The sequence below is a fragment of the Cervus canadensis genome, chromosome 31 (genome assembly GCF_019320065.1).
Source record: "Cervus canadensis isolate Bull #8, Minnesota chromosome 31, ASM1932006v1, whole genome shotgun sequence".
In the NCBI taxonomy this organism is placed as follows: domain Eukaryota; kingdom Metazoa; phylum Chordata; class Mammalia; order Artiodactyla; family Cervidae; genus Cervus; species Cervus canadensis.
The window spans coordinates 13,997,919-14,014,847 of NC_057416.1; the positions used below are offsets into that span (position 1 = coordinate 13,997,919).

Consider the following 16,929-nt stretch of genomic DNA (forward strand, 5'->3'; position numbering starts at 1 on the left):
AGGGCAGGCGTACAGAAAACACACACACACATACACAGACACAGACAATTTCCAGCTCTAGCACGACAACAGAGAAGAAGCGGGTGAAGTGCATTTCTTCAGGTCACAGCTGTGGAGAGAAAGCACTCACAGAGCCACTCACCATCTGTGCCACCGACAGCTGACTGCTGGGTGACACACCAGCCCCAAAAAGGGACCAGGACACAAGGGTGGGGCCGGGGCCGGGGGTGGGGCCGGGGGTGTCCGCGCTCAGCCGCTGCCTGCACAGCCTGCCAAGGTCTCTCCGGGCATTCGTCACATGCCCGGTCCTGCGCTGCTGCCCACTGGGCTAAAGGTAACTAGCAGACAAAATCCATACGTGACTTCTCAGGAGAACAGACGGTGGAGAGTGGGCCAATGAGGAGCTGGGAGCAGTCACCCCACTGCTCCACCCATGGGCAGGGACAGGCATCGGTTAGTGTCACTGCTGGTGCCAGTTCTGAAGACAGACACTGGTTTCTTTCTGCTTGCCTCCCCGGTAAAGAGAGACAATGGGCATATTTAAAAAACAAAACAAAACACTGGAATGAATGATCAGATGCTGGCTGGTCATGTCAAACAGACATGAGACAGATCAAGAAAGGAACTGATTGTCAGCCGTACGCTGACAGCAGATTTCTTCTAGATGAATTCATAGCTCGAACTGACCTACCCCAGCCATTCACCAAATGTGAGCATCTAGTGTAGGCTGAGGGCTGGAAGACGGTGCCCATGACTTGGTCAGGGCTCTCAACGGGTTAACCAGCTACTGGGGGAGACTGCTGTTGTTCACTCACCAAGTCGGGTCCAACTCTTCATGACCCCATGGACTGCAGCATGCCAGGCTTCCCTGTCCCTCACCTTCTCCCAAGGTTTGCCCACGTTCAAGTGAGGGAGATACAAACTTTAAAAAAGCAGTTATCTGTTTGCAGGTGGGGTAAGTGTTAGCACTGTTAAGATCCAGTGATCAGGGAAGACTCCTCTGAGGAGAGGGTGTTGACACCGAGACTTTAAGGATAGGCAGACAGAGTCCAGGTCCTAGTAGCCCCAAGTGGTTAGATTTCATAAACAATATTGCAATTCCATGGATGCACAGAAACATGCATAAAATGTGCATACTTCCTTTTCCCTCCAATCATTCTGGCTGTCTTCATCACCCATGGCACTTCAAGTTTAGTACACACATCCCTGCCCTTCCCTCCTGTCTCCCCAAAGTCCTTGAAATCATTTTCATAAAACCTAGATCATGTGAATTTACAGGAGTTGTTCAACAGACTCACAGCCTTGTGTGAGAATATTAAATCATCCCCCCATAAACAGACACTGTCATAAACAAGTGATTAACTTTTTTATCTTCAGTTCATTCATCAGTCGTGTCCGACTCTTTGCGACCCCATGAACCACAGCACGCCAGGCCCCCCTATCCATCAACAATTCCCAGAGTTCACCCAAATCCATGTTCATCGAGTCAGTGATGACATCCAACCATCTCATCCTCTGTCATCCCCTTCTCCTCCTGCCCCCAATCCCTCCCAGCATCAGGGTCTTTTCAAATGAGTCAGCTCTTCGCATCAGGTGGCCAAAGTACTGGAGTTGCAGCTTCAACATCATTCCTACCAATGAACACCCAGGGCTGATCTCCTTTAGGATGGCCTGGTTGGATCTCCTTGCAGGCCAAGGGACTCTCAAGAGTCTTCTCCAACACCACAGTTCAAAAGCATTAATTCTTTGGTGTGCTCAGCTTTCCTCACAGTCCAACTCTCACATCCACACATGATCACTGGAAAAACCATAGCCTTGACTAGATGGACCTTTGTTGGCAAAGTAATATCTCTGCTTTTTAATATGCTGTCTAGGTTGGTCATAACTTTCCTTCCAAGGAGTAAGTGTATTTTAATTTCATGGCTGCAGTCACCATCTGCAGTGATCCAGAAAAATAAAGTCAGCCACTGTTTCCACTGTTTTTTATCTTAAGCATAGGTAATAGCCAAGCTACAAGCAGACAGCATTATACTAAAAAAGAAATAAGTCTATTTCTAGAAATAAGTCTAGGAAAGAAAACTTAAAAAAAAAACAACAGAAAATTGCTGATTCAGTAGCATCCCTGCAAACACATTTTATTAGGTACTAATCTGTAAAGCTAAGGAGTTAAATTCAGCTAAACTCTTATCTTTACTGGGGGACGACAACAAATTTATCACTGCTGTTCAATCACTTAAGTCATGTCCGACTCTTTGCAACCCCATGAACTGAATCACACCAGGCTTCATTGTCCTCACCATCTCCCGGAGCTTGCTCAAACTCATGTCCATTGAGTTGGGATGTCATCCAACCATCTCATTCTCTGTCGCCCCCTTCTCTTGCCCTCAGTCTTTCCCAGCATCCGGGTCTTCTTCCAATGAGCTGGCTCTTCACATCAGGTGGCCAAAGTATTGGAGCTTCAGTATCAGTTTAATTCACACTTCTTAGATGGCAGCCAGGTAAAAAGCTGCACATCAACTCTGCTGAACAAACTGGTTAACGTCGTACATGGGAAAACTAAAGTCCACACAATGAAGAACAAAGGCAATATCTCATACAGGACCACATAAGGAACAACTCTTAAATGTGAATGGGGGGGGCATTATAAATCATTTCCCTTCTGATTAACTGCTTTTAAGGAAAAGGCTCTTGGGCTATTTAGAAATGGAGGCAGACCTACAAGCAAAGAAAATTCCCCGCAACAAACAGCCTTTAAATGCTCAAGGTGAACACAAACACCACGCTTTAAAACAGTTGCATCAGGTCTTCTAGAAGTATCACAAGACGCACATACTAGCCAACATGTGGTAATAAAACAAATAAAACCCAGATTTTATTACCGTTCTGATGGTGCTTTAGCTGGAATAGTTTCCCTAATTTTTTTCAAAGGCAAATTTCTACATCATCATTTCAGGAAGTTTTTATAGCCAAGGCACATAATCACGGTACTGCTTGCTAAGAACATGCTTCAATCGGCTTAAAGGCTTAAGCAGCCAGCATATCTTGACAATACAGGACTAGTGACAGCCTGCCTCTCCTTCTCTAAAGCTACTCCCACACCTACAGAATGTGAGCTCACTCAGCTGAGTCTTCCGAATCTCCTATAGAGCTGGAGTCTAAAACTACGGGCGACAGGGAGCATCCCAAGGGTGGGAAAAACCTGGCAGGAGCTCAACACAAAGAACCAGAGTGAAGGACGCCTTTAAATTGATGGAAACAGATGTCGAGGCAGGGGAATCAAAACCCACTGCATGACTGTCAGAAAACACAAGTCCTAGTATCCACCTGCCTGAACTTTGGGAAGAAGAGATAAACAATACAGTATCAGTTTTGTGTTTTGGAAAGGTTTTCACCTCGCGTGTCTTATCTAAACATCACAATATAAAATCTGATGAAGAAACTGAGGCTGGACATTTCCAAGGCTTCCCAAAGTTATCTCCCAAGACATGGACACCAACCCAACTACATTCACACTTTTTCCTCGACAAGATTCATTCTTACCCTCTTCTGGGAAGCTGACTCTCTCCACTAAGGACATGCATACTCTTTCTGTGCACCTGGGGCTCACAAGGTCCCTGCAGTCCACACCCCAGGTTAGGAATCATGACAGCAGGCAGCCTCTACAGATCCCTCCAGCACACACACGCCACGGTATTATTAACAGGAGAGCTCGGCATCTGAAATCCATCTCACCCTCCCTGTCCTACAGAGCTGCTAACATCTCCCCCCTTCACCCCAGCCTTGGAGCATGTGGGTTCAAGACCCACTGTACACAAAGGTTCACCTCTTACCATTCTATTTGCACCAGGAAAAGAGTGGCTCAGGGTCACTTTCTGTGTGACTCACAAGAGCATCATTTTCTAAGGACACACACACACACACACACAGCTCCAGTGATTCTGCAAACAGATACTTACATTAGCATTTTATTTTCTTTGTGTCATTTATAAACCCCCAAAATGGGTGAGTTGGATGTTTCTCTCCTTCTAAAGGTCCTCAAGCTTTCATCCAGCTGAGTAACACCGGTTTGACGGACTACTTCACCAGGAATGCAGCCCTCCAACAAACCCACATAAATAGCACCCTGCCCCGGCCGCAGCAAACGAGGAAGTCCTGACATCTCGCCTTAAAGCAGCAGGCCGAGCTGGCAAGACACTGCCAGTCCTTGCTCCACCTCCTCCCCTGCACAATAGGCTATTTACAGAGCCCTGAAAGCACCCTCTTTGTCCGGCACTAGCTGGGCAGAGCTGGGCCTTGGGAGCAACAAGAGAGCAGCGGCCAGGCCGTGTGCTGTTCTTTCAACAGGCCTCTCCAAACCCACTGGATTCTTGCTCCTTAACCCTGGCTGGCAAAGTACCTAAAGCTAGATTTGCTTAAACCATCCCCTCTGGAACTAAATGAGCAGTCGGGCTCTCCATAGAGAGAGGAGCTACAGAAGGTCCACAGTGGTGCCAAAGTCCATGGGCCCATTCCACACGGGAATTCCTGACCATGGTCACTGCCCTTGGACCATCTCCTCATCCTGAGTATGAGCAACAGAAAAACCACCCGGGTCACTGCGGGACCCCGGGCACACGGAACAAGTAGTTCCACGGGAATTTATCCCCATCCGCTGCCTTGGGGCTTTCCCTCCCGAGGAAGCAAAGAACACTTTAAACCAGCTGAATTCTCACTACAGTGATTCCGTGGCTTCCCAGGTCAATTTCCAAAAAGATTTTAAAAGGAGAAAGGGAACAGAGATGCTCTGTGTTTTGAAAGCTGATTTAATGAAATAGCTGAGGCAAGTTGAATAATTCTATACTCAACTTTTCTCTGTTCAGCTCCTTAAAGTTGTCCAAGAGTGGGACACATAGCTTTCCCAGGCAAGTATAGGGCTAGACTGATTTTATTTAACCCATAAGATTAGGGCCAGGCCTCACCCATTCACATTGGCCACAGGCCACCACTACCACATATGCCCCCAAGTGAAGAAATTCCAAATATAACGTGCCAAACTGGAACGGATATATTTTGGGGGGATTAGATGAAATGGTCAAATGCCTACTTATAACAGTCTCTCTATTACACATATTTTTAAGTCATCCAACAATATACATTACTTTATAAATATCTGTTGTTTTCCTATTCACATTTCATGAATATTTTATTCAAAGTCTTTGAACATGCTTCTTCCATTAGGGTCTCTGGAAACCCCAAAGCCATTTTTTGAGGATTAAAGTTTTCTATAGCATATCTTCAGAGTTTTCTCTTCCATTTAAGCTGGTTACATGGAAGCATTTCCTGAAGTTCTATCTTCAGCTACCACTGCAAAAATTCTCCTAAGTTACAGGAATATAATTTGTATTATGTTAGGACAGTTAAAAAAAAAATTTTGTCCTACGGGTCCATATTCATATAACTAGACCACACACGTCACTGCTTTTTACAAAAATATCCAACACTTGCCTTTGTAAAGCCCAGCTCCCAGAAGTAATTACCTAGCCAGCGTTCAATTTCTTTGCCTTAGACTTCTATGAGAACCCAAAACTTGGATTGCTGCAGTCCATGGGGTTGCAAAGAGTTGGACACCACTGAGCGACTGAACTGACTAACTGAAGACTTGGATTGGCAGGGCTGGCTTCAAGATTGGGTGTCCCCCTCCACAACTAACATTTTTCAAAACAGCATCCAAGAGAGCACTCCGGAATGGGAAAGCCTTAGTAAGATTCTAAAAGAGGACTGAAAGAGAGTTTGGGGAAACCTCGCCTTCTTTTGGGCAGGGATCTGATTTAATATCCACGTGGGGGTATAGACTGCAAAATCTTGCAATCCCATTCACAAAGCTTGAAGTAAACTCCATAACAACAGTATAGATACCAAATAGAGAATAATGAGGTGGCTTAAGTAAGAGCAAAAAAAAAAAAAGGTAGACTTGATCACAGGTTCTGGGGGAGCTGCGTGCGGAGGCAAGAGGTGAGTGTGGTCTAATCAGGCAGAAACATGACGATGAGAGGTGCCTCCCCACCTCACCTCTAGGATTTGGGGAAGTTAATCTGGAACAAATGACAGGGGTGAGTCACACAGGAGAAGGGAAGGTACACCTTTGGGGAAATCAGCATGAGGTTACGACGTCTGTGAGGTCACTGTTAGCTAAGCACGCGCCATGTGTCAGGCTGGTGCTGAACAGTTACCCGTGAGAGCATGCTTAAGGCTCCTAACAGTCCTCACTGCACAGAGTCATTGCCATCAATGCAAAGATCAGAAGACAGTGCAGGGACGTTCAAGTCCCCGCCCAGCTCCACACAAGAACAGGACTAGCGCTGGGGCCAAGGGCAAGGCCGCTGCACCTGGAGAGGCAAGTGTACGCGGCGAGATTCAAAGCCAGACGAAGGTGGGACACAACACAGAGGACAATAAACAGCCAGGACAAACGGGGCCTGAAAAAACTGGGGTGTGACTCCCAGTGCGAAGGGACACATGGGGCCTGAAAAAGCTGGGGTGCGACTCCCAGTGCGAAGGGACACACGGGCCTTAAAAAGCTGGGGTGTGACTCCCAGTGTGAAGGGACAAACGTGGCCTTAAAAAGCTGGGGTGCGCCTCCCAGTGTGAAGGGACACACGGGGCCTGAAAAAGCTGGGGTGCGCCTCCCAGTGTGAAGGGACACACGGGGCCTGAAAAAGCTGGGGTGCGACTCCCAGTGTGAAGGGACACACGGGGCCTTAAAAAGCTGGGGTGTGACTCCCAGTGCGAAGGGACACATGGGGCCTTAAAAAGCTGGGGTGTGACTCCCAGTGCGAAGGGACACACGGGCCTTAAAAAGCTCGGGTGCGCCTCCCAGTGTGAAGGGACACACGGGGCCTTAAAAAGCTGGGGTGCGACTCCCAGTGTGAAGGGACACACGGGGCCTGAAAAACCTCGGGTGCGACTCCCAGTGTGAAGGGACACACGGGGCCTTAAAAAGCTGGGGTGTGACTCCCAGTGTGAAGGGACACACGGGGCCTGAAAAGCTGGGGTGGACTCCCATGTGAAGGGACACCGGGGCTTAAAAGCTGGGGTGCGACTCCCAGTGTGAAGGGACGGGGCCTTAAAAAGCACTCCAGTGCGAAGGGACACACGGGCCTTAAAAAGCTGGGTGCGACTCCCAGTGTGAGGGACACACGGGGCCTTAAAAAGCTGGGGTGCGACTCCCAGTGTGAAGGGACACACGGGGCCTTAAAAAGCTGGGGTGCGACTCCCAGTGCGAAGGGACACACGGGGCCTTAAAAAGCTGGGGTGTGACTCCCAGGGCGAAGGGACACACGGGGCCTTAAAAAGCTGGGGTGCGACTCCCAGTGTGAAGGGACACACGGGGCCTGAAAAAGCTGGGGTGCGACTCCCAGTGCGAAGGGACACACGGGGCCTTAAAAAGCTAGGGTGTGACTCCCAGTGCGAAGGGACACACGGGGCCTTAAAAAGCTAGGGTGTGACTCCCAGTGCGAAGGGACACACGGGGCCTTAAAAAGCTGGGGTGTGACTCCCAGTGTGAAGGGACACACGGGGCCTTAAAAAGCTGGGGTGCGACTCCCAGTGCGAAGGGACACACGGGGCCTTAAAAAGCTAGGGAAGGGACACACGGGGCCTGTCGGGTGTGACTCCCAGTGCGAAGGGACACACGGGGCCTTAAAAAGCTAGGGTGTGACTCCCAGTGCGAAGGGACACACGGGGCCTTAAAAAGCTCGGGTGCGCCTCCCAGTGTGAAGGGACACACGGGGCCTGAAAAACCTGGGTGCGACTCCCAGTGTGAAGCAACACACGGGGCCTGAAAAAGCTGGGGTGCGACTCCCAGTGTGAAGGGACACACGGGGCCTTAAAAAGCTCGGGTGTGACTCCCAGTGTGAAGGGACACACGGGGCCTTAAAAAGCTCGGGTGCGACTCCCATGTGAAGGGACACACGGGGCCTTAAAAAGCTGGGGTGCGACTCCCAGTGCGAAGGACAAGCTCGGGGTGCGCCTCCAGTGTGAAGGGACACACGGGGCCTTAAAAAGCTGGGGTGTGCCTCCCAGTGTGAAGCAACACACGGGGCCTGAAAAAGCTGGGGTGTGCCTCCCAGTGTGAAGGGACTGGGGTGTGCCTCCCAGTGTGAAGCAACACACGGGGCCTGAAAAAGCTGGGGTGCGACTCCCAGTGTGAAGGGACACACGGGGCCTGAAAAAGCTGGGGTGCGACTCCCAGTGTGAAGGGACACACGGGGCCTTAAAAAGCTGGGGTGTGACTCCCAGTGCGAAGGGACACACGGGGCCTTAAAAAGCTGGGGTGTGCCTCCCAGTGTGAAGCAACACACGGGGCCTGAAAAAGCTGGGGTGTGCCTCCCAGTGTGAAGCAACACACGAGGCCTGAAAAAGCTGGGGTGTGCCTCCCAGTGTGAAGCAACACACGGGGCCTGAAAAAGCTGGGGTGCGACTCCCAGTGTGAAGGGACACACGGGGCCTGAAAAAGCTGGGGTGCGACTCCCAGTGTGAAGGGACACACGGGGCCTTAAAAAGCTGGGGTGTGACTCCCAGTGCGAAGGGACACACGGGGCCTTAAAAAGCTGGGGTGTGACTCCCAGTGCGAAGGGACACACGGGCCTTAAAAAGCTCGGGTGCGCCTCCCAGTGTGAAGGGACACACGGGGCCTGAAAAACACACGGGGCCTCGGGTGCGACTCCCAGTGTGAAGGGACACACGGGGCCTTAAAAAGCTGGGGTGTGACTCCCAGTGCGAAGGGACACACGGGCCTTAAAAAGCTCGGGTGCGCCTCCCAGTGTGAAGGGACACACGGGGCCTGAAAAACCTCGGGTGCGACTCCCAGTGTGAAGCACGGGGCCTTACTACACGGGGCCTGAAAAAGCACACGGGGCCTGAAAAAGCTGGGGTGCGACTCCCAGTGTGAAGGGACACACGGGGCCTTAAAAAGCTCGGGTGCGCCTCCCAGTGTGAAGGGACACACGTGGCCTGAAAAAGCTGGGGTGTGACTCCCAGTGTGAAGGGACACACGGGGCCTTAAGGCTGGGGTAAAAAGCTGGGGTGTGACTCCCAGTGTGAAGGGACACACGGGGCCTTAAAAAGCTCGGGTGCGAAGTGTGAAGGGACACACGGGGCCTTAAAAAGCTGGGGTGTGCCTCCCAGTGTGAAGCAACACACGGGGCCTGAAAAAGCTGGGGTGTGACTCCCAGTGTGAAGGGACACACGGGGCCTTAAAAAGCTGGGATGTGACTCCCAGTGCGAAGGGATACACGGGGCTTGCGCACAGTAGAATACTCTTCAGCCTTCACAAAAGGAGGAGATTCTGATACACACCAAGACGTGAGCGAACCCTGAAAATGTTGTGTCACGTAAAAGAAGTCCGACACAGAAGGACAAACGATGTATGATCCTGCTTATACAAGGGACTGAAAATAGGCAAATTCAGAGAGACAGAAATAGAGGCTACCCCAGGGTGGGGTGGGTGGGAGTTAACTGCTCCACAGGTACAATGTCTGTTTCAGACAATGAGAAATTCTGGAACTAGAACGTGGTAATGGTTACACAACACTGGGAATCTACTTAATGCCGCCGAATTGCATACTTGCTGCTGCTGCTAAGTCACTTCAGTCGCTTCAGTCATGTCCGACTCTGTGCGACCCCATAGACAGCAGCCCACCAGGCTCCCCCGTCCCTGGGCTTCTCCAGGCAAGAACACTGGAGTGGGTTGCCATTTCCTTCTCCAATGCATGAAAGTGAAAAGTGAAAGTGAAGTCGCTCAGTCGTGTCCGACCCTTAGCGACCCCATTGACTGCAGCCTACCAGGCTCCTCCGTCCATGGGATTTTCCAGGCAAGAGTACTGGAGTGGGGTGCCATTGCCTTCTCCATTGCATACTTGACGGGGGTTTAAAATGGTATATATTTTATCAGAAATTTTTAAAAATCTTAATCACTTACAAAAATACTGACCAGGATTTAGTAACTAAGTGGATATAAACAGGAAAAAAAAGAGGGGGGGGGAGGGGGAAGGAATTAGAAGGCTGAGTTTTTGAGCCTGGAGGATGATAGTAGAACCATGAAGTGGAGAGGCGGCTGTGGGGGTCTGCAGGCCCCCCATGGACGGTCCATCCTTTCCGCATGCTCCCCTGGGCTCTCCTGCTGATTGCCAGCCTCAGGGTCAACACAGAGGCACGGGTCATGGTGCTCATCACTTCTATTCCTCCTCTGAGCTCCTCCCCTCCCAGCACCTCAAAACCCAAGGTTCGAAACCCCTCCAAAGGCCCCCCTCACCTACAGCTCTGCTCCCTGGTCCTGCTGTAAGATGCCCAGTTCCTACACAAATAGGCCAGAGGCTGCTTCCCTGAGAAAATTCTTACAGAACCCGCTCACTCAGAAGCAGTGAGTCCTTCCTCTGAACTCCCGGCATGCTTTAGTTCCAGCCCTCGCGTGGTCCTGGGCACCTGGTTTGTGCTTCTGGTGGGTGTACACTCTCCTTGGGGGGAGATGCTCCCCTCCTGGTGGGGCGGCGCCCCAGCCCACCTGTCTCGAGATGCCCTCGCACGGTGCCCTGTCTAGGACAGGCGCTTCCTACACACTTCCTGAGTCACGAACAACTCTGTGATTCTGCCTGGTTCTCTGCTGCAAGCCCCAGAAGATGTATCATATACACAGAGCTGTGATTCTCCAAAGAGAAAGGGGGTATTCAGGGTATTTTCAAACTTCAGCCTCCTCTCTCAGCACCCGCGCTGCTTGTGTGAGTGGGGGCCCTGGGAGGAAGCAGCACCTTCCAGAGAACGTGGAGACAAAGAGACAGACAAGAGCGCAAGCCACCCCTGACACGCGGCCTTAATGCATTCTCCTTCCCAACTCAAACTTACGCATGATGTCACCCCATGGGTATCTAAGGCAACCATTTTCACTTCTCCTTCGCAGAAATTTAGACATCCATTCACACAATAGTGTGATTGTCCTATTATTGTTCAGTCGCTCAGTCGTGTCGGACTTTTGGCAACCCCATGGACTATAGCACGCCAGGTTTCCCTGTCCTCCACCATCTCCTAGAGTTTGCTCAAACTCATGTCCGTTGAGTCGGTGATGCCATCCAACCATCTCGTCCTTGGTTGTCCCTTTCTCCTCCAGCCTTCAATCTTGCCCAACATCAGGGTCTTTTCCAGTGAGTTGGCTCTTCAAATCAGGTGGCCAAAGTATTGCAGCTTCAGCATCGGTCCTTCCAATGAATATTCAGGGTTGATTTCCTTTAGGATTAACTGGTTTGATCTCCTTGCAGTCCAAGGAACTCTCAAGAGTCTTCTCCAACAACACAGTTCAAAAGCATCAGTTCTTCAGCATTCAGCCTTCTTTATGGTTCAACTCTCACATACATACATGGCTACTGGAAAAACCATAGTTCTGACTAGATGGACCTTGGTCAGCAAAGTAATGTCTCTGCTTTTTAATATGCTGTCTAGGTTTGTCATAGCTTTTCTTCCAAGGAGCAAGCATCTTCTAATTTCATGGCTGTAGTCACCATCTGCAGTGATTCTGGAGCCCAGTAAAATAAAATCTGTCACTGTTTCCATTGTTTCCCCATCTATTTGCCATGAAGTGATGGGACTGGATGCCAGGATCTTCATTTTTTGAATGCTAAGTTTTAAGCTAGATTTTTCACTCTCCTCTTTCACCTTCATCAAGAGGCCTTTTAGTTCCTCTTCGCTTTCTGCCATAAGAGTGGCATCATCTGTGTATCTGAGGTTATTGATATTTCTCCCAGCAATCTTGATTCCAGCTTGCGCTTCATCTAGCTCAGCATTTTGCATGATGTACTCTGCATAGAAGTTAAATAAGCTGGGTGACAATACACAGCCTTGACGTACTTCTTTCCCTATTAGGAACCAGTCTGTTGTTCCACATCTGGTTTTAACTGTTGCTTCTTGACCTGCATACCGGTTCGGGAGGTAGGAAAGGTGGTCTCATATTTCCATCTCTTGAAGAATTTTCCATAGTTTGTTGTGATCCACACTGCCAAAGACTTTGGCATAGTCAATGAAGCAGATGTTTTTGTGGAATTCTCTTGCTTTGTATGTTAGTGTAAAACAAATCAAGGCTGCCCATGGGGAAGGCAAGAACACAAAGGCCTCTCTCTTAAGTAGAACAGCCAATGCCAGAGGAAAGTCTGAGTTCAGAGCCTGACCCCAGGGCTGGCCAACAATTTCTGAAAGTGTGTTTCCCCTGACAGAAAAGCAAATCTTCCAAACCGGAGAAGCCACCCAGGGACTGGCATGAGGAGCCCTCAGAAACGCCCAGAGTGGCCATCTGGGCCATAAGGAGTGCTCACAGCAGGACCTGCCTGCTCAGCATTCCCCAGAGAGAAAAAAGCACCAGGCCCACAGCTCTCCTCCGTCCTCTCTTCAACACCGAGACAGAGACCTGTCAGGCACACCCTCGGGAAAGTGGTAATTACAGTCAGGCCCTGCCCTGGGAAGACATCCAGGTCACCCCAGAGCCTCCGGGTAGGAGCCAGGCTGGCATGGATCTAAGAGGAAACGTTTCCATTCAAAACAAAAGTCCGCAGAGAAGCAAGATGTTTCCCCTGGTGTTTAAACAGCGATTCACGACCGTCAGGCAGTATCTGGATACGTGTCACGTCAGGGCCCAGGGGCGTTTCCTGATACGAGTCAGAGAAGGGAGCAGCCCTGGACAGCGCAGCCCTGCGGCCAGTCGGCTCTGCTTCAGCGGCTGGAGACCGGGAGGCTCTCTGTTAGGCTGACCCAAGGCTTCTGAAAGAACCACGGCAGAAGAGGCTCCCACGGGCCAAGTTCCCTGCTCGCGAGCGGGTCTGACAGGCGTGTGGTTTCAGCTGATCTGCGCACGGGGAGGGCACTCATCATGTCTGCGGCCCCACATGTCACAGACCGTGATGCCGTGGTCTGGGGCGGTCAGGCAACACAAGGAGAGCTTGTTATGATCACAGCGGGAGAAGAAGGAAAATTCCTCCGGCCATTGAAATGACCCAGAAGAAAAGCCTCTCCACTTCCCTGGCCAGCAAGAAACCACCAAGTAAACCCCGAAGCAGGAGGCTCCCAAGAGAAGGGGAGAACAATCGAACAGGAAACAGGACCAAAGTCCTTTCACAACGGCCAGGGCTGGACCCAGCTGGCAGGGGTCCTCCTCTGAAGGCCTCAGGACCGCGAGGAGGAGGTCCATTTGTTTGAGGCACTGCACACAGAGAAGGCACCAAAGTCCTGGGGTCCCCTCAGACACTCGTCCAAAGCTAGTACATAACTTCCGGTAGTGGCTACGCGAGGAGGCAGAAGAGAGTCGGGAAAGAATGCTAGACCCACATGCACAGAGCTCTCTGTCCAGGGACTGGCCATGTCCCGTGAGCTGCAAAACCCTGAGCCGACGCCCCCTGCTGCCAGAGTGGGCTGGGGCGACAGGCAGGGGTTGGTGCAATGAGAAAGGGGGAACAAGGAAAGATTCACCCCTTCTGTCACCAACATACCACAGCGCATCTCCAAGACGATGCTAGAAGAGGCCCAAGCTGGCCACACAGTCCTGGCATTCAGTACCAAATAACAGGATCCCACCCACCCAGAAACTCTGGGTGACAGCGGGACATATATAAAGAAAATATATAAAGGAAACAACCCGCTGTTAAAAACCATCAATTCTATGTTTTATGGTTTTATTATTCTTTGTACTTTGTTTGTACTGTGTTTTTTTTTTTTTTTTTTAAATTTCTCAAGATAAAGAAGCTATAACTAGGTCAGGTCAGTTCCTTTCTTCCTTTATTTATGCATTTCTCACCTGCTCTAGAAAGGGTCCCAGGTGGTAAACTGTCCTTCCCACAGAGTGACAGATGGGGTGAAAGCCCCTCCCAGGAAAGACATGTCTAAGCTCCCGCTATCTGTCCTAACCTTTAAGAGTTAACGCATCTGCAGGAGTGAACCAAATTATCCAGGGTCCTGGCTCCAGGAGCCAGACGGGCAAGAAAGCACTGTGTATGGGCTGGAGCGCAGAGCAACGTCAGTCCAGAGAGCCAGGAGCCAGGCAGGAACAGGTAAAGGCAGGCGGGGCGAGCAAACCCCGAGGCCCTGCCTGTGCTGGGAGTCACCGGGGCGGCGTGTGGGTTAAAGACGCTGGGGACATACACCAGAGGCCCGGACACTCCTCTCTCGGGACAGTACCCCAGGCAGGCCGCAGGCTGGGCATCGGCTAGCTGCAAGAGCCACAGAGGAAGCAGCCCAGTCCTTGCTGCCCCCAGAGGTCGCGGGGATCAAATAGCAGTGACCTGGAGAAGAAGGCTAAGGGGACACATGGTTGGGTAGAGTTACTTACACCTCTCAAAATAGAGCAGGGTTTCAGAGGGATGGATAAACGCAAAAAAAGGCTAACAGAGCAGGGGTGAGTGGAAAACTGAATAAAAGTCAGATTTTGACCCAGAGACAGAGCGAGGCCAGTTACTCTCAAGCTTGGAAGAAATCCACTTTTGAGTGTTTAGAGATTTAAGCCCTGGCGATGCCCTCTGTGGTACTGGAGTGGGAAAGACAAGAGAAAAAGTCAAGCAGGATCTGGCTCATTGTGGGTGGAGAGATGAGGGAGGCCTTGGCAGCTAGGGTTACACCCAGAGTTCAGGTAACTATAAGAAAAGGTAATTAACCCCGGGGAAGCTAAAGACAAAACAGATGCAACCAGTTGCAGAGAGTTATAGAATAATGCCCCAGTGTTTAACAGAAGGAAGGGGTGGGGTGGGGGGGAAGAGATTGTCCAATCTGGCCTCCTTGGAACAAGCAATGCTATTTTTGGGTCTCTATTTCCCCCTTATGCTTTGTTTACATTTTTATTATGAAAACTTCCAAATCTATTCAAAAGTATATAGGGTAGTACAAGAAGCCACCACGTACCCATAATAATCCCAGCTTTGGTTTCAATAACGACCAATACCTTGTCAGTGTTGTTTCATTCTGTATCTGTTTCTTAAAAAACAAAAGCAAATCCCAAACATCCTATCATTCAGGTGACACTTCTGAGCCCCATGTTAGCTCTATGATCCTACAGCTTCGGGGACTTGGTTCTAAGAGGACTAAGACTGGCACATACACGGCCACCTGCCACTGACCAAAGGTTTAAACAAAGAAAGCCAACACAAATACTGACTTGAAGTGGCCAATCCAGCATGATATTTAACTGACATGCAAAAAAAAGTACATATATATATACACACTGAGAATATTTAGGGAGCTGGAGGAGAAGGAAATGGAAACCCACTCCAGTATTCTTGCCTAGAGAATCCTGTGGATAGAGGAGCCTGGTGGGCTGCTGTCCATAGGGTCACACAGAGTCAGACATGACTGAAGCGACTTAGCATGCATGCATGCATTGGAGAAGGAAATGGCAACCCACTCCAGGATTTTTGCCTGGAGAATCCCAGGAACAGAGGAGCCTGGTGGGCTGCCGCCTATGGGGTCGCACAGAGTCGGACGCAACTGAAGCGACTTAGCAGCAGCTGGAGTGGGAAAGAACCTGCCTGCCAATGCAGGAGATGTAAGAGATGTCTCCACCCCTGGGTCAGGAAGATCCCCTGGAGAAGGGCCTGGAAACCCACTCCTGTATTCTTGCCTGGAGAATCCCCATGGACAGAGGAGCCCAGTGGGCTACAGTCCACGGGGTCGCACAGAGTCGGACACGACTGAGCAACTTAGCACAGATGCAGGGGGTACAGGAGTGAACAAAATGAAATCCTTGTCCTAAGGACACTTCTTTCTACCCTGTCAAGTCCTGGATCCATGGGCAAAACATCTTCCAGACTTAACCTGGCTCTCCTAAAGTCAGAGACCAATTTGACATGAATCACAACCCAGTGTCACAAAGCACTGCCTAGTCTCCCTTCACTAACAAATTCTCTCATTTTAAAAATGGCACTTGGAAGGATCTTGCCGCACTGCTGGCAGAGAAGCAGTTACTTTTCTGGCTTTCGAAACTTTTGATAATGCATCAAAAATCATACATAAATGTACCCCTAACACGTAGATGCACTTATTTATAAACTATACAAATATTTTCTGGATGTTATGAAACAAAATTATGAATTTGAAAAGAAAGCTAAAAAATAAACATCTACGTAAGCTGTAACACATCCACCTGCACCCTAATAGATGGTCTACCCCACAACAGAAGGTGGGCAGTACTCCCGATCTTGGAGACCAGTGTTCCTCCTCTGTGTCACCTGCCTGCCGAGAGTCTCAGTCAGTTCCTGATTATGGGCGGCAATAAATGCAACTGCTCACTGGAGCACCTGCGGAAAGAAGCCCGCCGCACCCAGGATGTGGGCTAATGGTGCCCACCCAGGCTGCCCATGGACTTGCCATTCAGGAAGGAGACAAAAATACCCTGTGAGGCCCCGTGATGGAAAGAAGAATGTCGGGGAGGGCAGGACAGTGAGGGTCACGGGCACCCAGGTCAGTGAGGAGGCCAAGCGTTCCAGGCAAGGCCCCCGGCAGGCCAAGGGGCTGGCTCATCAGAGGTGGTCTGTCCCAGACCCACAGCTGGAGTCCCTACGTGCCCTCCCAAGAGGCCCTGGAGTCTGAGGCATTGGTCTCTGACTCACGTCAGGAGGGAATACTCAGCCTAGCACCGCCTCTGGCATCGAGGCTGCTCAAACTGCCTGGCGCACCCTCTGATCGCGGGTCCCTCCCCCGTGAGGTGGTTGGCTGGACTGCCTGACAGCAAGGTCCCTGCTCCATCTGGGGCACCTCCAAGGCTTGCCCGAAGCACAACGTGGCTAACTGTCCTAGAGGAGGAACAAACAGCTATCTGATGATTTCACCAGTCACACATAAATAAGGCAGGATTTTTGGTAGGAATACCAGGTAAACGAAGGCTACAGTACAGTTACGTAACGTTGTCTAGAACTTGACATTGATCTCCTT

The 16,929-nt window shown here is 50.4% G+C and overlaps 1 protein-coding gene across 7 annotated transcripts in view; it reads right to left on the bottom strand.

Moving 5' to 3' along the window:
- The window catches only part of ACSL1 (acyl-CoA synthetase long chain family member 1), a 64,197-nt gene that overhangs the window by 40,642 nt on the left and 6,626 nt on the right, over positions 1-16,929 (bottom strand). For 2 of the 7 annotated variants that reach the window (XM_043454118.1, XM_043454115.1), the window contains exon 1: positions 3,957-4,193. The exons of 3 other annotated variants lie outside the window; for them this stretch is intronic. The gene's annotated coding sequence lies outside the window, so the exon portion shown is untranslated. Of the gene's footprint in view, positions 1-142; positions 409-3,956; positions 4,194-16,929 lie in introns of those variants that run through there. 2 more of the 7 variants (XM_043454119.1, XM_043454116.1) reach the window with 2 other exon arrangements.